The sequence below is a fragment of the Theropithecus gelada genome, chromosome 4 (genome assembly GCF_003255815.1).
Source record: "Theropithecus gelada isolate Dixy chromosome 4, Tgel_1.0, whole genome shotgun sequence".
Lineage (NCBI taxonomy): Eukaryota > Metazoa > Chordata > Mammalia > Primates > Cercopithecidae > Theropithecus > Theropithecus gelada.
Window position 1 is genome coordinate 152,338,419 of NC_037671.1, and position 17,620 is coordinate 152,356,038.

The following is a 17,620-nucleotide window of genomic DNA, read 5'->3' on the forward strand; positions in this document are numbered from 1 at the left end:
AATTTCAGATGTAGGTATCATCCAAAAAGGAAGAGAAAAAAATGTAAGGTGCCTTGAAAGTGGAGGATAATAAAGATGGGTTGCTGGATGAAAGTCAAAGGCAATACTTTATGTCATAGATTTCACTTTATTATGCATACCCTAGAAACTAGCCTTAAAACGGCTTTAAATTCTAGAGACTTTTCAAGCTATCAACATTGTAGGAAATGGACTATGTTGAAAGGGAGCAGAGTGGCTAGTGAGGTGAGAGGTATTCTGAGAGATATGAAACACTACAGGTAGAGAAGAGAGGAGGAATATGAAAAAGAATTTACAGTAAAATTGGCAGTCCTGGATTTGTCAAATGAGAGAATAAAGATAAGGAGTACAGGGTTTCTGCCAAGTTTTTTGGCTTAGAAGTCTGGATTACTCAGATCAACACTACATATGAAACCAGGAAAATTACAAGCGAAAGAGGAAAATGAGCATGGAACAAGTGTGCTTTGAAATAATTCACTTCACTTTGGACATATGGGGTGTGATATATTCCGCAGACACCTAAATGGAGGTGTCCAGTAGGCTATGTGATCTAGAGCTCCACAAATGAATCACAGATTAAGTTACATATTTGGGAATCAATGAAATAGAGATGGTAACTAAAGCCATGAGAAAGAAATTGATCATTTAGCTAAAGAATGTTGGAGTGACAACAGCAGAAACCTGGTTCCTTGGGAATGGACCCTGAATAATGTCACCACTTAAGAGGAAGACAAATAGGAGCACATAAAAAGAATGTTAAGAAGTAATGGTCAGGCAGGTACAAGAAAAAGGAAATAGAGTATGACAATGGCTAAGGTAAAAAAGAATATCATGAAAAATGAGTATCATGAATTTATTCACAGTGAAACCTTTTTTAGAGGAATTAAGAAATGACAAAAAAACGATCCATTGGATTTTTTAAGAAACACTGGAGATTTTATGTGAGCAATGTCATCAAAGTGGTAGGATTCTGTGAATTAAGGAGTATAGGAAAAATGAATGAAGAAAACTACTGTAGATTTTACTATTATTACTAATTTTAGCATGGCTGGAGTTAGTGAAAGTATGGAAAAAATAGAAAGATTACTAGAAAAAATATATAAGAAGGGGAGGATTTTAGATAAGGAAGACATTTATACATCCTTGTACATTCAGACCTAGAGAAAGTGAAGATGAAAGAGTTAGATAAATATAGGAGACAGGAAAGAGTAATAGATGAATCAAGATCCTACACCGGTCTAAGGCAATAGAAAGATAACAACTTAGATACAAATGTTAGCTTTAAGGAATAGGCTGTTTTTTATCCTTAAGCAAGAGCAAATTATGGGAGATCATGGAAATTAAACCATAGATGGAAAAGTGAAATATTTATGTATTCATTGAATAAATATTTATTGAACATGTGCTATATGTTAGGATTATGCTAGGTAACACTGAACTTTAGCAGTAAACAGGCTAACCACCATCCCTATTTTGGTCCAATTTATAGACTACTGTATACAAACGAATAACTAATTTCTATTATGAGACTTATGAAGGACAAGTGTTTCACCAAGGGAGCACCTAATGGTAACATGTGTTGGAGTCCCTGATAACACTCCTTGGCCACCTTGAAGACCAAAAGGGAAGAAACTACATGGCTTATCTAAGAACAATTTCCTACAATACAGGGTTTAGAAAATTTATGTATGATTCATTTCGGATGAATAGAGAAACAAGGTTGTTTTTGAGTATGAGGACAGGAACTGAGTAAGATACTTGAAGAAGGTAACAAAGATATGAAATAATTTTGAGAGATATTAGAAGGAAAGCAATGAAAATTATACTATTGAGAGGCACCTTGAAAATAGAAATTAAGATTTATGACGACACCAACTATAACTTTGTGCTATATTCTCCGGTAACTTATTGCTACTGGTATTTAGAGGTGGAAATATTTTGTAGAAATATTTTATAATAAAAAGCTGTAGGTTAATTTCACTGAAAAGTTAACATGCAATAAAGTGAAAAATACTGGTGGAAGTTTAATTCAAGGTCCAGAGTAGATAATAAAGAAAATGACACCACGAAAGCTTCCTAGATAGGTAATTAAGATTCAAAAGGCCTTGATGAGACTGAGGAGCAAGTTTATCAATGCAGAAATGAGACATGAAAAAAAAGGGCTGTCTAGAGAGGGATTTTAGCATAGGGATTCATTAACAGAATTTTACTCTGAGATTTTCAAACAAGTAAGAATCTCTAAATTTAAAATGTTTTATTTGTGAAACTAGAATTGCAATTTGGGGCATACACAGAGACTGGCTGGTCTTTGGTATGCCCAAAGAAAAAGACAAGATTGAAGGTTTCACACAAAGGAGACATGTCACATATTGATTTGTAGTAAAGTTCATCGGCACTAGCTAAGTTTTGAGGAGCTGACAGTGGGTGGATAAAACTAGTCTTAAAGTCACAGAAGGTTGTTTCAGTAGCCGTCGGACAAAACTGATTTTAGGTTACAGCAGGCAGTTTCAAAAGCCAGGCTTGCAGAGAATTACATTCTTGAATCAATGTTATATACACTGAGTGCTTTTTTCCCTGGCCTCATGGCTATGATTAAATTGGGTTGCCAAAAAAGACCCAATTCGTATAATCAATTTTTATAGGGTATATATAGTTTCCAACATATCAGTAATATTGAGAACAGTTTATACACAGTGGTAGGCACTGAATACACACACACACACACACACATCTGTATGTATGGCATATATATATGTGTATATATGTATATATAACCTGTGAATGGATAGCAACCTTGTTGGTAAAAGTGGGAAGCTGTCCAAATTAGCAAGCACATCTCTCTGGAGGGGAATATTTCTTCTTGCTTTAAATGTTTCCAGTTTTATTGAAGTGTAGTTGACAGAAATGATAAATATTTAAGGTATACAAAATCACTATTTGATATGTGTTTATGTTGTGAAATACTTAGTTCAATGAAACTAATTATTATATCCATCACCTCACATAGTAATCATTTTCTCTTTTATTTCTTTGGTTTTTAATTAGTTTTTAAAATCACAATATATATTTACATTAAAACATCATGTTAGCACAGGTAAATACATACAATTTTATCTGTCAATTTAAAATTTCCAATTCACCTTTGAGGCAGGCTACTACTTTTTTTAAGGAAAATATTTAAATTGTACCTTTTAGTTACTTAAATATCAAACCTGGAACATACACATTGCTCTTCAGAAAACAACGGAGTTACTAACCTTCATGTGGAAGTTGTTTTGTTCTATGACTTTAAATCCTGAATCCATTTGTACCAAGCGTGTTTGAGGCAACATTTTTGTGTGTATGTTTTGTTTTGGTTTGCTAGTAGGGGATGAGACAGAGAGTAGGAGAATAGAGTGATATCTTCTGGAGATGTAATGTTCAGTAAAAACAATACTTATGGTGGCTTTAACACCACTCTTCCTAGCATACGAAAGGGACTTGGTGGACTTGGGAACTGGATATGATATGTTAAGAGAAGAGTTAGCTAATTAACTTAGAGACAATACAGGGATTTCCTTCCAAGTAATCAGCAAGCAACTTTATTCCTAGAAAGATGATAAAGCCATAGGCAAATGGACTCTGCCCATTACTAAACTGATGAAGCATCATGATTATCACCAACTCTGTGCCAAGGCAAGGGTATTTGTTTCCTTCTGCTGCTGTAACAAATTATGACAAACCTAGTGACTTAAAATGCACAAATGTATTATCTTATAGTTCCAGAGTTAGAAGTTTAAACACTGCTCTCACTGGGCAAAATTCAAGATGTCAGCAGACTGATTCCTTCTGCAGGTTCTGAAGGGATAATCTGTTTCCTTGTCTTTTACAATTTATAGAGATCACCTGACTTCCTTAGTTTGGGACCCTTCTTCATGGCACCCTAATCTCTGCTTCTGCCATCACACCAACTAGTATTGACTTTAATCCTTCCACATTCCTCTTATGAGTACTCTTGTGATTACATTGGGTCTACCTAGATAATTTAGAATAATTTTTCTATCTCAAGATTGTTAATTTATTACATCTGCTGAATACCTTATATTATCAAAGTAATATATCTTCAGATTCTGGGTATTAGGATGTTGTATTTGGTGGTTAGAGGTGTCATAACAAAGTACCATAAACTGAGTGGTTTAAACAATGGAAATGTATTATTTCATTTTTCTGAAGCTTGAAGTCCAAGATCAAAGTCTTGGCAGGATTGGTTCTTTCTGGGAGTTGTGAGGAAGATTCTATTCCATGCCTCTCCCATGACCTGGTGGTTTGCTGACAATCCTTCACACTCCTTGGCTGGTAGAAACATCACTCAATCTTTGCCTTCATCTTCATGTGGCATTCTCCTTGGATGTGTGTTGTGTCTGTTCCAAATTTCCTTTATATAAAAAGACATCAGTTATATTGATTTACGGCACACCTTAATGACTTCACTGTAAAATATTTAAAAAATTTAATTGACACAATCATGTGTGGTACATATTTATGGGGTACATAGTGATATTTCTATACATATAATGTATAGTGATCACATTTATCATTTCTGTGCCCTGGTAATATTCAATATCTTTCTTTCCACTATTTAAAACTATATAATGTACTGTTGTTAACTATAGTCATTCTACAGTGTTATAGAACACTAGATCTTGACCTCAAGTGGCCTCTGAAAGTGCTGGAATTATAGGCCTGAGCCACCACACCCAGTCTATCTAGCTGTAATTTTTTGTCCTTTAACAAATCTTTTTCTATCCATTCCTTCCTTCTACCCATTAGATCCTCTAGTATACCCTATTTTACTTTTTGCTTTGATGGAATCAAGTACTTTTCAGCTTCCATATATAAATGAGACCATCTGGTGTTAACTTTCTATTCCTGGCTCATTTCACTTAGTATAATATCCTCCAGTTACATTCATGTTGTTGTGAGTGACAACATTTTATTCTTTTTTTTATAGCAGAATAGTATTCCATCATGTATATGTACCACATTTTGTATATCTGTTGGCTTATTGTGGAACACCTAGGTTGAGTTCATATCTTGGTTATAGCGAATATATCTCTAGTAAACGTGGGGGTGCAAATGTCTCTTTGATATACTGATTTTCCTTCCTTTAGATAAATGCCCAGTAAAGGGATTGATGGATCATGTGCTAGTTCTATTTGTATCTTTTTGTGGAACATTCATACCCTTCTCCCTAGTGACTATACTATTTTACATTACCACCCACAGTGTAAGCTTTCTCTTCATCCCCCCCAGAATTTATTTTTTTATCTCCTTGATAATGGCCAATTGGAACTGGGGTGAAATGGTACCTCATTGTGGTTTTGATTTTCATTTCCCTGATGATGAGTGACGTTGAGAATTTTTTATATATTTCTTGGCCATATGTATGTCTTCTTTTAAGAAATGTCTTTTCAAATCATTTGCCCATTTTAGATCAATTTTTATTTTTGCTATTGAGATGTTTGAGTTTTTGTATATTCTGAGTATTAACCTTCTGTTGGATGACTAGTTTGCAAATATTTCCTTCCACTCATCAGGTTGTTTTTTTTACTTTGTTGGTTGTTTCCTTTGCTGTGCAGAAATTTTTTAGTTTGGTATAATCTTATCAGTTTTTCTTGGTTTTGTTGTCTCTGTTTTCGAGGTATTATTCACAAAATATTTTCTGAGATTAATGTATTGAGGCATTTCCTCTATATTATTGTTTTCTTCTAGTAGTGTTATAGTTTAGGATTTTACATTGATCAGTTTTCTTTGATCAATTTTGAGTTGAATTTTGTATAAGGCAAGAGATGGGGTCTAGTTTAATTCCTCTGTGTAGGATAATTTCTTGGCTCCCTATTCTGTTACACTGATCTTTGTGCCTCTTTTTGTACCAATATCATGTATGCTGTTTTGGTATTGTAGGTTTGTCGTATGTGCTGAAGTTGGTGGTGTGATGCCTCCAGCTTTGTTCTTTTTGCTTGGGATTGTTTTGGCTATTTAGGGCCTTTTGTGGTTCCATATGAATTTTATGGTTTTGTTTTTTTTTTCTATTTCTGTGAAGGATGTCACTGGTATTATGATAGGGGTGCATTAAATTGCTTTGTGAAGCTTTGTCATTTAAACAATATTAATTAATTCAATCCATGAGTTGTCCATGAGATGACTTTGTATTTGTTTGTATCCTCTTGAATTTCCTTTATCAGTGTTTTGTAGTTTTCTTTGTAGATATCTTTCAGTTTCTTGGTTAAATTTAATTCTAGATATTTTTTGTATCTTTTGTAAACGAATTGGCTTCTTGATTTCTTTTTTCAGCTAGTTCATTGTTTGTGTATAGAAATACAACTTGTTTTTGTATGTTGATTTTGTATCCTGTAACTTTACTGAATTTATTAGTTCTAAGAGTTTTTTTGATAAAGTCTTTACATTTTTCTCTATATAAGATCATGTTGTCAACAAACTGTGAGAATTTGACTTCCTCCTTTACTATTTGGATGCATTTTCTTTCTTTCTTTTTTGTAAGTTCTCTGGTTAGGACATTAAGTGGTGTTGAATAACAGTGGGAAGAGTGGACCTTCTTGTCTTGTTCAAGTTCTTAGAGAATAGGCTTTCTGCATTCTGTGTGATGTTAGCTGTGGATTTGTCATATACATCACTTAAAATGTTGAACTATGTTTCTTTTGTGCCTAGTTTGGTAAGGGTTTTTATCATGAAGAGATACTGAATTTTATGAAATGCTTTTTCTGTATCTAATGAGATAATCATATGGTTTTTTCCTTCATTCTATTGATGCGATGTATATTTATTGATTTGCATATGTTGAACCATCTTTGCATTCCTGGAATAAATCCCACTTGATCATGTTGTATCATCTTTTTGATGTGATGTTAGATGACTTTATCTTCATTACCTCTTTAAAGACCTTATCTTCATTTAAAGTCACAGTCTCAGGTACAGGGGATAAGAATTTCAATGTGTGAATTTAGGGGCGGGACAGAATCCAAACTCTGCCAGATGGCATTATTGAATTTTGGGGTTTTATACATTGTTATTTTTGCCAACCATTACCTTTTAATTTCAGCCATTATGGACATATCTTTTAATCTCATCTTCTGGTTATATTTCTGATCTTATTGTTGATAATGCTAAGTATATTTGGCCAATGGTTTTATTATTTTATTTTAATTATTACTTTTGTAAAGACACTATCTCCAAAAAAAGTCACACTCTGAAGCACTGAGGGTTAAGATCTTAAAATATGAATTTTGAAGGGGATAATTCAACCCATAACAGATGTGAACATGTTTTGGAGGTCATTCTTCAGCTTACCACAGGATAAGCTCACATGGTAAAAGAACTTACTGACATTATAATTGCAATAGAATCTTTGATAGTTAAAGGACAGTGGCCAAATGTGTTGGAGAATCTGACTACAAGACTGCATTTTAGGGAACACTAGGGATGATTTAAATTTCATAAAATGTACCATTTTCCAATGATGCAAATGCCAGTGTAATGATACATTTGCCAGTATAACTACTGCTCCCTCATTTCCAAAGTACCATATGTTTGAAAGGAACTTATATAACCTGTGGTAGCAGAAACACATTGTTCTGACCCAGAACTGGCATGTGTTGTCCCCATGAGCAGCAAATGTGTGTTTCCCAATGACACAAAAGTAGCTATGTTGGTGAAAGTGTGTTTCTTAGTGGCTAGGGTATCAGTATACTCTTAGGCCGAATGAAAACAGAGTTTACTAAGCAGTAGTCTCAGGTGACTACCTTCTTAAGAGGAAACATATGGTATATTTGGAAAAAGTACGTTTTTGTGAAACATATAGGAAAATAGTATGATAATATTAACTGATACATGGTGTAATATAATAATTATATTAATTTGTCTGCTACTGCTATATGGTATAAAATAGAATTTATAATTTTACAAAATTAAACATGTAAAGACAAATAGATATTTTGGGAAAACAACCTAAAATAGCCAAACTGGCATAACAACAATAGACTAAGTAGAGAAAGAAGTAGACTTACTCTGGAAAAGTTAGATATGCAGTGTCTTTAACAGCACATTGAAAAAGGGCAATTAACCAGGGGTAATGGGCTCAAAAGAATAATTCAACTGGTAAACACATATAAGAATACTTATAAATGCTATGTTCATGCTCAATGGATTGTTTTAAGAAAATTTAAATTTCTTTTTGAATAATATAGATTTTCACAGCTGACAGTTACAGTAAGTCTGCTTCTGTGCCCCAAAGATTGTAGAGGTTGCTTTACTAGAATTATAATAATATGCCTGAGGAATATGTTGCAAGGGGGTATTAAAATATGATTAACAATAATATTAGACTATGATAATAAAATATAATCTCACAGAAAATTTTGGAGAATCCTTTAATTCGAGTTGCAATGTTTGAGAGATCAAAAAGATAATATGTAAGATAAATGTGAGATTGAGAACCCTGTGATATACCATCTGTTGATTCATGTTTCAGGGATCTGGCAGGAATTCTTGACATACTTTCAGGCAAAGCCACAGAAAATTGCATGCTTTTTAGTATTTTTCAAAGTTATCTTCAATCATTCAATAAATACTTATAAAATGGCTTCTTATGCCAAGGACTATGAGTCATCCTGTTGCTGTAGAGAAGTAATTGAGATTATGTTCTCAATATCCTTTCTCAGATATATATGAGACTAAAGAATTTGCCCTGAAGCAATTTTGAAACTCTCACATTCTGATTCATTGTTTTTCCCAGCAAAAAGAATTACAAAGAGGCATAAGAATGTGAGTTTTTACCTACATTAAAAGGTGAAAAAAATTGTTTTGAAGGTTTAAGCAGGTTTTGAAACATTAATTGTAAAGAAAATTCTCTGTGTAAACATATTGGCTAAATAAAGGTAAAGGGGTATCATCCAGTTTTTCTGTAAACTGGACATTAAAATGAAAGCACAATGGGTTTTTTGTAAAGCACTAACCTGTTCTTTAACAAAAATTATAAAGGGTTAAAAAGAGTCTATAAAAATCTTACCTTATGGTCAGACGTTAATATTGGTTAAATATGTCTATAAGGTTTAATTAAAATTGAGTTTAACATTAATAGCACACTAATATGAAGGTGAAATTTAGTTTATCTGGCATAAAATCTTACAGGAAGCATTGTCAAATATAAAAGTGTTTGGTTTCTTTGGTCTAAAAACTAATAAAACTAAGTGCTAAAGAGAATTCAGAAGAAAATGGATATTGCCTGACCAGACAGAAATGTTATCTAAACCCCGTATGTAGGAAATCTTGTTCCAGCTGCATCAAGGGACCCACTGGGGACCCCAAGGCATGTGTGATGCAGTCCTCAGAGTTTATGGGTACATAAGAATTTATACCCTTGCCAAACAGGTTACAGACAGTTGCTTAGTAAAAGATTACCCCTCGGGCAAAGGAGTCCAGGCTTAAGGCCATTCCAAAGTATCCAGAGATAATTCTGCTGTGCATCCATCTGGTCCTTGACTTTTTTTATTGGTAATTTTAAAATTACCATCTCAATCTTGCTTTTTGTTATTGGTCTGTTCAGGGTACCTAATACTTCCTGATTTAAGCTAGGAGGGTTGTATGTTTCCAGGAATTTATCCATCTCCTCTAGGTTTTCTACTTTATGTATGTAAAGTTGTTTGTAAGTAGCCTTGATTGATCTTTTGTATTTCACTGGTGTCAGCTGTAATATCTCCTGTTTCATTTCTTAGTGAGGTAATTTGGATTTTCTCTCTTCTTTGCTTGGTTAATCTTGCTAATAGTCTGTCAATTTTATTTATCTTTTCAAAGAACAAGTTTTGGTTTCATTTATCTTTTGTATTTTTTCGTTGTCATTGTTCAATTCCATTTAGTTCTGCTCTGATCTTGGTTATTTCCTTTCTTCCACTGGGTTTGGGTTTGGTTTGTTCTTGTTTCTCTAGTTCCTTGAGGTGTGAACTTAGATTGTCTCTTTGTGCTCTTTCAGACTTTTGGATGTAGGCATTTACGGCTATGAGCTTTCTTCTTAGCACCACCTAGCTATATCCCAGAGGTTTTGACTGTGTCATTATTGTCATTCAATTCAAAGAATATTTAAATTTTCATCGTGATTTCATTTTTGACCCAGTGCTCCATGTATTTGCATGATTTTGAAGTTTCCTTTTGATTTTGAATTTTATTCCACTGTGGTCTGAGAGAATGCTTGATATAATTTCAATTTTCTTAAATTTCTTGAGGCTCGTTTTATGGCCTATTGTATGGTCTATCTTGGAGAAAGTTCCATGCACTGCTGAATAGAATGTGTATTCTGTGGTTGTTGGATGAAATGTTCAGTATATATCTGTTAAGTCCATTTGTTTGAAGGTATAGTTTAAATCCATTGTTTCTTTGTTAACTTTCTGTCTTGAAGACCTGTCTAGTGCTCTCAGTGGAGTATTGAAGTCCCCCACTATTATTGTGTTGCTGTCTATCTCATTTCTTAGATCTATTAGTTTTTTTTTTTTTTTTTAATTTGAGAGCTCCAGTATTAGGTGCATACATGTTTAGGATTGTGATACTTTCCTGTTGGACAAGGCCTTTTACCAATATATAATGTCCCTCTTTGTCTCTTTTAACCACTCTTGCTTTAAAGTTTGGTTTGTCTGTTATAAGAATAGCTACCCCTGTTCGCTTTTGGTGTCCATTGGCATGAAATGCCTTTTTCCACCCCTTTACTTTAAGTTAATATGAGTCCTTATGTGTTAGGTGAGTCTCCTGAAGACAGAAGATAGTTGGTTGGTGAGTTCTTATCCATTCTGCTTTTCTATATCTTTTAAGTGGACCATTTAGGCCATTTACATTCAGTGTTAGTATTGAAATGTGAGGTATCATTGTATTCATCATGCTTTTTGTTGCCTGTGTACTTTGTTTTGTGTTTTTGTTTCACTTTTTAACTTGTATTTTTGTTTTATAGGTCCTGTGTGATATATGCTTTAAAGCAGTTTTGTTTTCATGTGTTTCCAGTATTTGTTTCAATGCTTAGAGCTCCTTTTAGCAGTTCTTGTAGTGGTGGCTTGGTAATGATGAATTCTCTCAACATTTGTTTGTCTGTAAATGACTGTATCATTCCTTCATATATGATGCTTAATTTTGCTGGATACACAATTCTTGACTGATAGTTGTTTTGAGAAGGTTGAAGATAGGGCCCCTATCCCTTCTAGCTTATAGGGTTTCTGCTGAGAAATCCGCTGTTAATATGATAGGTTTTCCTTTGAGGGTTACCTGGTGCTTCTATCTGACAGCACTTAAGATTCTTTCCTTCATCTTATCTTTGGATAACCTGATGAAAATGTGACTAGGGGAAGATCTTTTTGTGATGAATATCCCAGGTGTTCTTTGTGCTTCTTGTATTTGCATGTCTAGGTCTCTAGCAAGGGTGGGGAAGTTTTCCTTGATTATTCCCTCGAATACGTTTTCCAAGCTTTTAGAATTGTCTTCTTCCTCAGGAACGTGGATTACTCTTAGCTTTGGTCATTTAACATAATCCCAGACTGCTTGGAGGCTTTGTTCATATGTTGTTGTTATTTTTTCTTTGTCTTTGTTGGATTGAGTTAATTTAAAAACCTTGTTTTTGAATTAACTCTGAATTTCTTTCTTCAATTTGTTCAATTCTATTGCTGAGACTTTCCAGAACATTTAGCATTTCTAAAAGTGTGTCCATAGTTTCCTGTATTCTTGATTGTTTTTTCTTTAAGCTATCTATTTCCTTGAATATTTCTCCCATCACTTCTTGTGTCTTTTTTTGGATTTCCTTGCATTGGGCTTTGCCTTTCTCTGGTCCCTCCCTGATTAGCTTAATAACTAACCTCCTGAATTATTTTTCAGGTAAATCAGGGATTTCTTCTTGGTTTGGATCCATTGCTGGTGAATTAGTGTGATTTTGAGGGGTGTTGAAGACTCTTGTTTTGTCATATTACCAGGGGTGGTTTTCTTGTTCCTTCTCATTTGGGTAGGCTCTGTCAGAGGGAAGGTCTAGGGTTGAAGGGTGTTGTTCAGACTTTTTTGTACCACAGGGTGTCCCCTTGATGTAGTACTCTTCCCCTTTTCCTGTGGATGTGACTTCCTGTGAGCTGAACTGCAGTGATTGCTGTCTCTTCTAGGTCTAGCCATCCAGCTTGTCTACTTAGCTTTGGGCTGGTACTGGGGGGTTGTCTGCACAGAGTTCTGTGATGTGAACCATCTGTGTGTCTTTCAGCCATGGATACCAGTGCCTGTTCTGGTGGAGGTGGCAGAGCATGCAATGGATTCTGTGAGGGTCTTTAGATTTGGTGGTTTATTTTTCTATTTCTGTACTGGTTGGCCTCCTGTGAGGAGGTGGTACATTCCAGAAAGAATCAGCTGTAGTAATGTGGTGAGGGACCAGTGGTGGGTGGAGTCCTAGAACTTCCAAGATTATGTGCCCTTTGTCTTCTGCTACCAGGGTGTGTAGGGAAGGACTATCAGGTGGAGCCAGGACTACGTGTGTCTAAGCTCAGACTCTCCTTGGGCGGGTCTTGCTGTGGCTGTTCTAGGGGATGGGGGTGAGATTCCCTGGTCACCGGAGTTGTGTCCTAGAAGGATTACGGCTGCTTCTGCTGAGTCATGCAGATTGTCAGGGAAGTGGAGGAAAGCTGGCAGTCACAGGCCTCACCCAGCTCCCATGCAAACTGAAAGGCCTGTCTCATTCCCATGGTGCCCACCGCAATGGCCCCAAGTCTGTTTTCAGGCAGAGGGTGAGATGGGCTTGAAATTTTGCCAAAGAATTTCTGCCTCCCAGCTGCAAAAGAAAAGGGCTTTAGTTCTTCCCTTGCCTGTGAAGTCTGTAAGACAGATTTGCACCCTCCTATGCATTCTGGCCAGGAGGCTTCTTGCCCTGTTCAAATTGTTACAAAGCTCAGCTAGAGAATTTTTTCTCCCTGTGGAGGTTTCCCCCCTGCTCCTCTGGCCACCCTCCTGATGGATCCCTGTGGTGCCAGACAGGAATGGGCTGCTTGGGGACCGAGCAAGCTCCCCGGATATTTCTGCTGCTTCCTCTACCCTTGTATTTCACTAAGCTCAGCTCTGTAACTTGACTCAGTTGCCGGTAAAGTCAGAAACTTCTCCCTCAAATAGACCTTCAGCTTCTCTAGTGGGTGTATGTGTTCGGGAGACGAGGATCTCCCTTTCCCATTTCTGCAGTTGGGGCACTCTCGGTATTTAGGGTGTCTCCTGGGTCCTGCAGGAGCAGTGCACTTTCTTCAGAGAGTCTGTGAGTCCTCTCAGGATTGCTGGTTTGTTCTTGCAGTCAATCTGGACCTACAATTCACATTGCAAGCCTCTGCATGCTGCTCTGTCTGGAGCTGCAATGCTGCAATCTAGTCCTGCCTCCCATCTGCCATGATCCTGAAATTGCCTCCCCAATGTTGAGTTTTTTATAAACAATATGTTAACTGTTCATTTAACTCAATGAATACTTTTATTATTTTGTGAAAGCAATCTCCCTGCTAACATTAAATAGAAAAATAAAGAAACAGAAGGAAGGAAAGAGCAGAGAAGAAGAAAAAAAACAATTTTTCTAGGGAAAAAATTAAAATATAGAACAAAATATTTTCTATGTCTTCTTTGCTGGCTTGGCAATCTAGTAATAGAGTAAAAAGAGAACTAGCATTTTTTTTTTTTTTTTTACCTTTGTTTGCTGTCTAGGTACTTTTAAGGTATTATTTAATGTAATTTCACAGTAATTCTATAAGATATACATTATCATAACTACTTTAAAGAATATAAAAATGCAGAACTATGTGGTGCTTACACAGGGTTATAAATTGTGTCTGTGCCTGAAATGCAGTATTGCAAACATCATAATTCAAAGAGCATTATGTATAGTGCACAGAAGGGTCTTGCCCTACAGTGAGTATTTGATTAACAAATCTTGGAAATGAAAGTTGACAATTTAAAATCATTTTAATTTTACTGCCTCCCATTAATAATATACATATGCATTATAATAAATACACATATATAATATTCACATATATATGTGTGTATATACACATATGTGTATGTATGTGTGTACATATATGTATATATATGTGTGTGTATATATATACACATGCACACACACACACAAATACCGAACACTCAAAATTATAAAATTTACCTTGTCTACCATCCAATTAAAAATTTTCTATGTGGCAAGATAGTAAAATCTGATCCATATTAGAAAATCAATCAATCAACAAAAGACAACACAGAAATGAAAAATATGTTAGAATTAGCAGACAAGGACAGTGAAACATTTATAAAGACAATCTAGGTGTTCAATAAGTCAGAATGGACATGGTTGATTTTCTAAGGATGAAAAATAAAACTGTAGATGTAAAAAGTACAGTGCACTAACTGTAAAATGCTTAAAACAACATGGACAAAAGATTAGACATTGCAAAAATATGAATGAATTTGAAGACATAATCATAGAATGAAACACAGACAGAAGAAATCTTAAAGCTCTGAAATGATCTCCTTTGACTTCATGCCCCACATCCAGGGCATGCTGATGCAAAGGCTGGGGTCCTGAGGCCTTGGGAAGTTCTACCCAGGTGGCGGTGCAGGTTTCAGCCCCTGAGGCTGTCCTCATGGGTTGGCATTGATTGCCTGCAGCTTTTCCAGGTGCATGGTGCAAGCTATTGGTGGATCTACCATTCTGGGGTCTGGAGGATGGTGGCCCTCTTCTCACAGTTCCACTAGGCAGTGGCACAGTGGGGACTCTGTGTAGGGCCTCCAGCCCCACATTTAACTTCTGCACTGCCCTAGAAGGTTCTCCATGATGGTTTTGCCCCTGCAGCAGACTTTGGCCTGGATATCCAGGCATTTCCATACATCCTCTGAAATCTAGGCAGAAGATCCCAAAGCTCAATTCTTCTCTTCTGTGAACCCACATGAAAGCTATCAAGGCTTGGGCCTTGTGCCCTCTGAAGCAATGGCTGGAGCTGTACTTTAGCCCGTTTAAGCCAAGGCTGGAGCTAGAGTGGCTGGGATGCAGGGCACCAAGTCCTAAGGCTGCATAGAACAGTGGGGCTCTGGGCCTGGTCCCAGAAATGGTTTTTCCCTCCTAGGCCTTTGGGCCGGTGATGAGAGGGGCTACCCTGAAAATCTCTGGCTTTCTCTGGATACATTTTCCCCATTTTCATAGTGATTAATGTTCAGCTCCAATTCCCAATGCAAATTTATGCAGCTGGCTTGAATGTCACCCTGGAAAATGCCTTTTTTTTTTTTCTTCCTCTTTTCTACCACATGTTCAGGGTGCAATTTTCCAAACTTTTATGCTCTGCTTCCCTTTTATACCTAAATTCTAATTTCAAATCATCTCTCTCAAGTTCAAAGTTCCACAGATCTGTAGGGCAGGGGCAAAATGATGCCAGTGTCTTTGCTAAAGCATAGAAAGAGTGATCTTTGCTCCAGTTTCCAATAAGTTCTTTTTTTTTTTTTTTTTTTGAGACAGAGTCTCACACTATTGCCCAGGTTGGAGTGCAGTGGCGTGATCTTGGCTCACTGGAGCTCTACCTCCCGGGTTCATGCCATTCTCCTGCCTCAGCCTCCCAAGTAGCTGGGACTACAGGTGCCAGCCACCACACCCGGCTAATCTTTTGTATTTTTAGTAGAGATGAGGTTTCACCATCTTAGCCAGGATGGTCTCGATTTCCTGATCTCGTGATCCGCCTGCCTCAGCCTCCCGAAGTGCTGAGATTACAGGCATGAGCCACCGCGCCTGGCCTCCAATAAGTTCTTTATCTCCATCTGAGAGTGTGTCAGCCTAGATTTCATTTCCCATATCACTATCTGAATTTTGGTCAAAATCTTTAACAAATCTCTAGGAAGTTCCAAACTTTCCCACATCTTCCTGTCTTCTTCTGATCCCTCCAAACAGTTACAACCTCTGCCCACTACTCATTCCAAAGTTGCTTGTACATTTTCAAGTAACTTTATAGCAGTGCCCCACTTTCTGCGGTACCAATGTACTGTATTAGTTCATTTTCATACTGCTATAAAGAAATACCCGAGACTGGGTAATTTATAAAGGAAAGAAGCTTAATTGACTTACAGTTCTGCATGACTGGGGATGCCTCAGGAAACTTACAATTATGGCAGAAGTGAAATGAGGCACACCTTACAGGGCAGCAGATGAGAGAGCATGAGCTAAGGAGGAACTGCCAAACACTTACACAACCAGTAGATCTCATGAGAATTCACTCACTATCATGAGAACAGCATAGGGCAAAACACCCCCATGATCAAATCACCTCTCAGTAGGTCCCTTGCTTGACGTGTGGGGATTACAATTTGCGAAGAGATTTGGGTGGGAACACAGAACCAAACCAGGCTTGGAAGAAACCCCTCCAGAGAATCACTGATCTCCAAGATTTTGGTTGAGGTCTAAAGTGTACTTTGCTGTACGACTCCTCGTTTTGGAGTTTTACTTACTTTCAATGAAAGGAAGGCAAGATTTTCCTGCATCCATGAAGATGCAAGGCAGGTAACTATTTTCCTTCTTTTCTTTTTTTTTCTTTTCTTTTCTTTTCTTTTTTTTTTTTTTTTTTTTGTTATTATTGAGACAGAGTCTCGCTCTGTCACCCAGGCTGGAGTGCACTTGTGTGGTCTCGGCTCACTGCCAACCTCTGCCCTCTGGGTTCAAGAAATTCTTATGCCTCAGCCTCCCCAGTAGCTGGGATTACAGGTGCCCACCACCGTGCCTGGCTAATTTATTGTATTTTTAGTAGAGACGGGGTTTCACCATGTTGGCCAGGCTGTTCTTGAACTCTTGACCTCAGGTGATCCACCCGCCTTGGCCTCCCAAAGTGCTGGGATTACAGGTAGGAGCCACTGTGCCTGGCCGGCAGGTAACTCTTTCAGGGATTTTGAGCTCACTTCCAACAGGGAAGATGAATTTGAGTTTTTTCCTGCTTCTAGGATGGTAGAGAGGAATCTTCAGCCTGAGACCCATCCCTGGGTAAGTAACTGAACTGGGGTTTGTCTTGGCTAAAGTTAAGATTAACAACCAGCTGGTCTTAATTTCTCCTTACCATTAGAGCACTCAGTAATCGTATAAGTTGTGCCATCATTTGTTTTCCTTACCTTTGTTGTTGATGTTTGTTTGTTTGTGTTTTTGTTGCTGTTTTGTTTTTTTCTCATTGGGTTTGATCAACTCTATCCAACTTGATCAAATATGAAGGAATGTTCCAAATTTGGGGGGAACAATGCCTCTGAAGTGGCTACATTCCCACACACACACACAAAATTAATTAATTAAGAAAAAAAAAAGGTGGTGTGGTTGGGAGAGAAAAATGTCCAGCAAAAGGAACATAAAAGAAAAGAGTTTTGATTTTGACTACTTAAGGGGCTTTATTTACATAAAAAGGCCACCTTTTTGGTGACCAGGCCAAACTGAAACAGTAGCAGCTGTCACCCCACACTGCAATTCAATAACTAAGAGTTCTACCTTCTTTTTTTCTATGACAGCTTAGGTTTGGTTCCTAAATCAAGCCCTTTAGAGTTTGATACTTGGTACTCCTGA